This window comes from Balaenoptera musculus, chromosome 8 (genome assembly GCF_009873245.2).
Source record: "Balaenoptera musculus isolate JJ_BM4_2016_0621 chromosome 8, mBalMus1.pri.v3, whole genome shotgun sequence".
Lineage (NCBI taxonomy): Eukaryota > Metazoa > Chordata > Mammalia > Artiodactyla > Balaenopteridae > Balaenoptera > Balaenoptera musculus.
In genome coordinates this window covers 56,226,971-56,232,846 of record NC_045792.1, presented here as the reverse complement: position 1 = coordinate 56,232,846, position 5,876 = coordinate 56,226,971, and positions in this window count along the sequence as shown.

Here is a 5,876-nt window from a genome sequence, read left to right as displayed (position 1 = left end):
TGGAGTCATAGTCTTAATGGAAGGAACAGAGCAGCGCATGTTAACAGTCTTACTGCTATAGGTTCCTTTTGTTTCTAGGCTGTTTCACTGGTCAGAGGCCCCTGAGAACCTGTAGGTGAGGAACTGCTAGCTTTCCAGTGATAACAGTAATGACACTCAGTACTTATTTTGTGCCAGGTAGTGTTCCAGGTACTTTACATGTATTAACTCACTAGTGCTCACAACTGTCCCAAGAAAGTAGGTACTGATATTATCCCCATTTTATAGATGAGGAAACAGAGGCAGAAAAATTGAATAATTTGTCACATGGCTAACGTTAGAGCTGGGATTTGAACCTGTTGTGTCTGGCTCCAGAGTTGTGAGCAGCACCGTTTCTAGTATTTTCCCATTATGGTCAGAGAAGAACTGGGCAGTTGCCCAGATCCTGTGACCTATAGGAATATTGTCCCTCTAGTCTTACATAAATACAATTCCAGCTGAGCCTGGTACCTAAAACTGTAATCAGCTTATAAGAAATCCCAGTTATCACATTTTCCTCTTTTACTTGGGAATGTTGCCCTATTTAGCACCACGCAGTAGGGGACTGCAGAACATCACTAGACAGGGAGTTGAAGCCTTGGATTCTATACTCTGTTTCCATATACCTTGGGTAGGCCTTGTAATTCTCTGAGCTTCTAGTTTCCTCTCCCCCTGACATCCATCACATTTTCCTCTTGACTCAACTCCTCACACCTGCTGAGGAAGAACTTAGGTCTTCCAAGTATTTAAGACTGCTGAGGAGAGTGGGGAAAGACAGCTGTGTTTTTCATTATTTGCAAATTTGAGCTGCTAATGTGTATTTGACAATTGGTGCTGTATGTATTTTTAGAAACAATCTTTTTGCTTCAGAACAAGCAAATGGAATGGAAGAAAATGCAAAAGGTCCTTTGAATACACACAAGTTGTATTTTTCTCTGGGTCCAAGTTCCCACTCAATTTAGAGCTTTCTCTCACCAACTCTCTGTCATATTACCACTCCTGGCTAGACACCCCTTCCCTGACCCAAACCTTGTCTCCCTGATGAAGTTATCTGGGGAAACTGCTAATACCACAATATTTTTTGTAAAATATCCTGTCCCCACGGACAGCCTCTAATGTTATTAAATAGAATATTCTTAATCCAGCCTGAAAGCACATGTGCTCAGGTGACTCCTCTGATATCCACAATTATTCAAGAATAATTGATGAGGATAATTAACCTCTTTTTATGCCATGGATCTTTTATGACAGTCTGGTGTTGTCTATGACCCCCTTCTCAGAATAATGTTTTAAATATATTATTGCCTGCTAATGAGGATTAGGGAGGTGGTTGTAGGCTCTTAGTACTGGGAAGTAGGTTCAAAGACAGTTGCTCAGAAGGTGTGCTGGTTGGTGCTCACTTTCCTCTGAGCAGGAGGACTTCCTGACTAATCTGGCAGTCACCTTCGGATTTGCCCCATTATAACTGCTGACACTAGTATTCATCCCTGGCGGGCAGCAGATTCCTCTTCCTTTCAGACAGCAGTTACAGAGACACACATCTACACAAGCATGAAAGGAGGGAAGTTCCCTGCTTCTGTGAACAGAAACCAGGTGAATTGTTAGAACTTCGGCTGGTTTGCTTGGGTGAGGAGGGATGGCAGCTGTTAGATTGTCTGGCAGCCAGCCCCCTCCTGCAGTTTATCGTGCCAACCTTAGATCCATTCAGAGACAACAGTAAAGGTCTCAAAATGTTTTGCAGTAGGTCTTGGCTGCTGTAAGGGAGCTTTGGCTCTTTGGGGGAGATTTCCCTGTGACTGACAAACTCCTCTGGGAAACTGCTGATTAGTATTGAATAGTATTCAGTATCAGTATTCAGGCTCTTAGTGCCCTGGATTTGGTTTATAATGCTGTCAAAGGTGACCCACTGGAGAATGAGAAAGTGTTGGGAGAGGCAATCTGCCATGAGCCCTGAGCATCCCTGCACGTTCTGGCTTCGTATGAATGCAAGACCCTGACCACTGTTTTGCTGGGCTGTATCTCAGTGTTCTGTTGATAGTGAGCCATCTTGAGAGAGGAGGTAGTGTCTCTTCCCTGGGAGCAAGTTTGCCCACTGTTCACTATAAGTGTTGACTCCCCCAAGCTCAGGGTTCTTTTCCCAATGTACAACCCACTGCACGTGTAGGCATCCATCAAGGCCTATCTGCGTCACTTTTGTTGGGGGAGGGGGTAGGGGGAACTGGCATTGCTGCTTGCTGCACTATAAGTAATAAAGTTCTTTGATCCAGGAGTCTCATGTCATCTGCCAGTATCCATGAAAAAATAAGAGGTTAACTTGTTAGTTTGCAAATAGGATAAGATTTGAGACCCTTCATAGGCTACTCTTGACAGTTTGGTAACAAGGATGGGATCCTGACAGACAAGGCTTTCCAGAAGAGAAAGGTCATGGGCCAGGTGAGGATATGAGAAGATAACCTGGGGTATGGTAGCACATGTTGCTGAGCGAGGAGAGGAATAAGGGTCCCTAGTTGTCCTACGTGTTAATGAATGTTTTGAGGCTGAGCAGTGAGAGGTAGGATTGAAACATATTGTCCACCTGGTACTTAGGTTGTTGCTCATTCTCTCTGGGGCAGGAGGAGGAAAGGATGTTTTGACAGTGAGGCAGCAAGCCTGTGGCCCCAGCTGAAGGCAGTATGGCTGGCTGATGAGTAAAGGCTTCCCCAAAGGTGAAATAAGTGGTGTCAGCAATAAGGATGTAGAGCTTTGAGTGGACCCAAAATATTAGGAGTCCAAGCAGGTAACCACTTGAAGCAAACGTAGTACATGACCTGATCCCTCTTGCTCCCTCTCCTACTTTAAGGAAAGAAACTGTGTATGCTGGGGGATCTTTGAGGAGGGGAGGGATTCCTCTTTTCTAGCTCTGTTGAATATAAGTATCTAAGTCACCATCCTACTTCGCCCCATGGGGACAGGGAGCCCTGGGCACAGGAATGGTCAAAAGTGCCAAGGACTGTGAGGCAGATGCACAGTGGTGTGCAGGGGGGCAAAAAAACCCAAATAACAGTCCCTGAGCTGCAGGTGCTTATCGGAGCCAAGAGGTACACAAGGGAAGAGGCAGCACTGACCCTGGAGGAGGAGTCAGGAGCAAAGTTCTCACGGACCCAGCCTCCCCCCTGTAGGTTAGCCTCTCCCACTCCTGTGATGTCCCCACACTCTTGGCTGGGAGAGAGCAGAGTCTCTTGGTGGCTGTGACCTGCAACATACCTATTTTAAACTACTTGGTTTGGGTTCCTGTGATCGGGGGAAAGTACCTGAATTCAACTGGTGAGGTTTGGACGCAGTTTGCAATGGGAAAGGAAAATCAAAACGACCCGTAGAGGGAGCCTCTAAACGGATTCAATGTACTAATGTTTTATGGATTTCACATCAATGTGTTATTGAGAGCAACTGGATATTTGATTGAACTGTGAATGCTCTTTAAGTCTCCCATTCTGGGGCTACTACTGCATAGAGAGAAGGGACCCCTGTCTCCTCTTGGGTAGTCTAACAAAAATAATACAGAATTCTAAGAGGAAAGATGAAAGCCACAGATTTAGTTGAAAACCTGGTGACTGCTGGAGTACTCAGGCCATTTCCCAGTACAGCAGTGTACTTTGCAGGCACCAAGTACCTCCTTTTAAAAAGGTGGACAGCTGTTAGGCTACTACAGAGCTACTGCTGAAACTAAACACCTGACCCATAGAAGCCTCATAACTCTGGCCTAACATCCCCATTTTGGGCCATATTAACTCAGATTTGACAACTAACAAAAGGGAGCCCAGGGGCTTCCCGGGTGGCGCAGTGGTTGAGAATCCACCTGCCGGTGCAGGGAACACGTGATCGAGCCCTGGTCTGGGAAGATCCCACATGCCGCGGAGCAACTAAGCCCGTGCGCCACAACTGCTGAGCCTGTGCCCTAGAGCCCACGAGCCACAACTACTGAGCCGCGTGCCACAACTACTGAAGCCCACACGCCTAGAGCCCGTGCTCTGCAACAGAGAAGCCACTGCAATGAGAAGCCCACGCACAGCAACGAAGACCCAACACAGACAAAAAAAAAAAAAAAAAGGAGCCCACCAGTCCCCTAGTCAAGAGGAAATGGCATGTTCTGGGATGCAGCCAGCCTCACCGTCTTAGTTTTACATGAAAAAGTGACAGCTACTCCCTCGGAGGAAGTGTAGTCCCCACCTGGCTGCCTGAAGTAAAGCTACTGACTCACTGGGGTCCTTGATCCAAAGGGATTTCTCCAATCAAATTCCTGGGCCTGATTTCACTGATGGTCCATTTAAGTTGAAAGCTGTTGGTGTCCAGTGACAATTCTGGAAGACTGACTACAGTAAGAGCTTGATCAGCACAAAGGGCTGAATTGAAAACTGTCACTCTTACCCTAAACAATATTACTGGGGACCAGACAGGTTATATTTTCACTGACTCTTGGCTATTGCCAAAGGCCTGGTCTTCTGGTGTGTCACTTGGAAGATTACAGACTGTCAAAGATACTCTTCTTTGGGGCCCCAAAATAGAAATGAATTACAGCTATTAATTGAACTGTCTGGGTCATTTATGTGGGGGCCTATTCAGTGGGGGCCAACTACAATCAAGCTGCCAATGGATCCATCATCACACCAAACATGGCATTAAATGTACCATCACAGCCTTGGCACAAAGTTAAATGGCTTATGCTTCTGAGGCAGAGGCTACCACTGCATACCACACTTGTGACTCCTGTTTGTCTAGCCATGAGTGAGGCTACCTAGCACAGGGCATGGCCTCCACCCACTCCTGGCTGATTACCAGTAGTGCCTCACCACTCTTGACACTTTTTCAGGTTATGGTGTTGTTCTAGTCCAATCCACCAACTCCAACCACACTATTTTTGGTCTTGAAACCAAACTGCCTTATGTTTGCCTTATGTTTTTCTTGTCTATATGCAGTCTGACAATGGTACAACTTTTATTGCAAAAGTCACCCAATAGTGGGCTAATAGTCAAGGTATTTGATGGACCTTCCACTCTTTCATCCACAAGCATATAGTGTTGTTGAGTGTTGGACCAGCCTACTCAAAAAATGTACTCAAAACATTTCCGATTCTACCTCTCATCTCATTCTAGTCAATACATCTTGGTAAGGCAGTGTGGTCCCTGAATGTGGCTGTCCCTAGATCAATTGCTTCCTCTTTACTGCTGTATTAGGGTTCTCCAGAGAAACAGAACTAACAGGATATGTTTGTGTATATATAAAGAGATGTATTATAAGGAATTGGCTCACATGATTATGGAGGCTGAGAAGTCCCATGATCTTCTGTCTGTAAGCTGGAGACCCAGGAGAGCTGCTGGTGTAGTTCCAGTATGAATTCAAAGGCCTGAGAACCAGGAGAACAAATGGTGTAAGCTCCATTCCAGAAGCAGAAGACTGATGTCCTAGCTTGAAAGCAATCAGGCAGAGAAAGTAAATTCTCCCTTACCCCGACTTTTGTTCTATTCAGGCCTCCAACAGATTGGATAAGGCCCACCTACATCGGGGAGGGCAGTCTGCTTTACTGAGTCTACTGATTCAAATAGGAATCTCTTCCAGAAATACCCTCAGACATACCTAGAATAATGCCTAACCAAATATCTGGGGACTGTCCCAGTTAAGTTGACACAAAATATCTGTCCCAGGCAAGCTGACACATACAATTAACTATCACAGCTGTTTACTGAGTAATGATCAGAATGAGAAGGGTTGGGGATTGTTGTACAGGTTTATTTTGAAAATTTAGTATATGCCCTGACCATTGTTGGGCATGATGTTTCTTTGCCCTAATAGCATTTGCAGGCCAGCCTAGTTGCTACATCCCC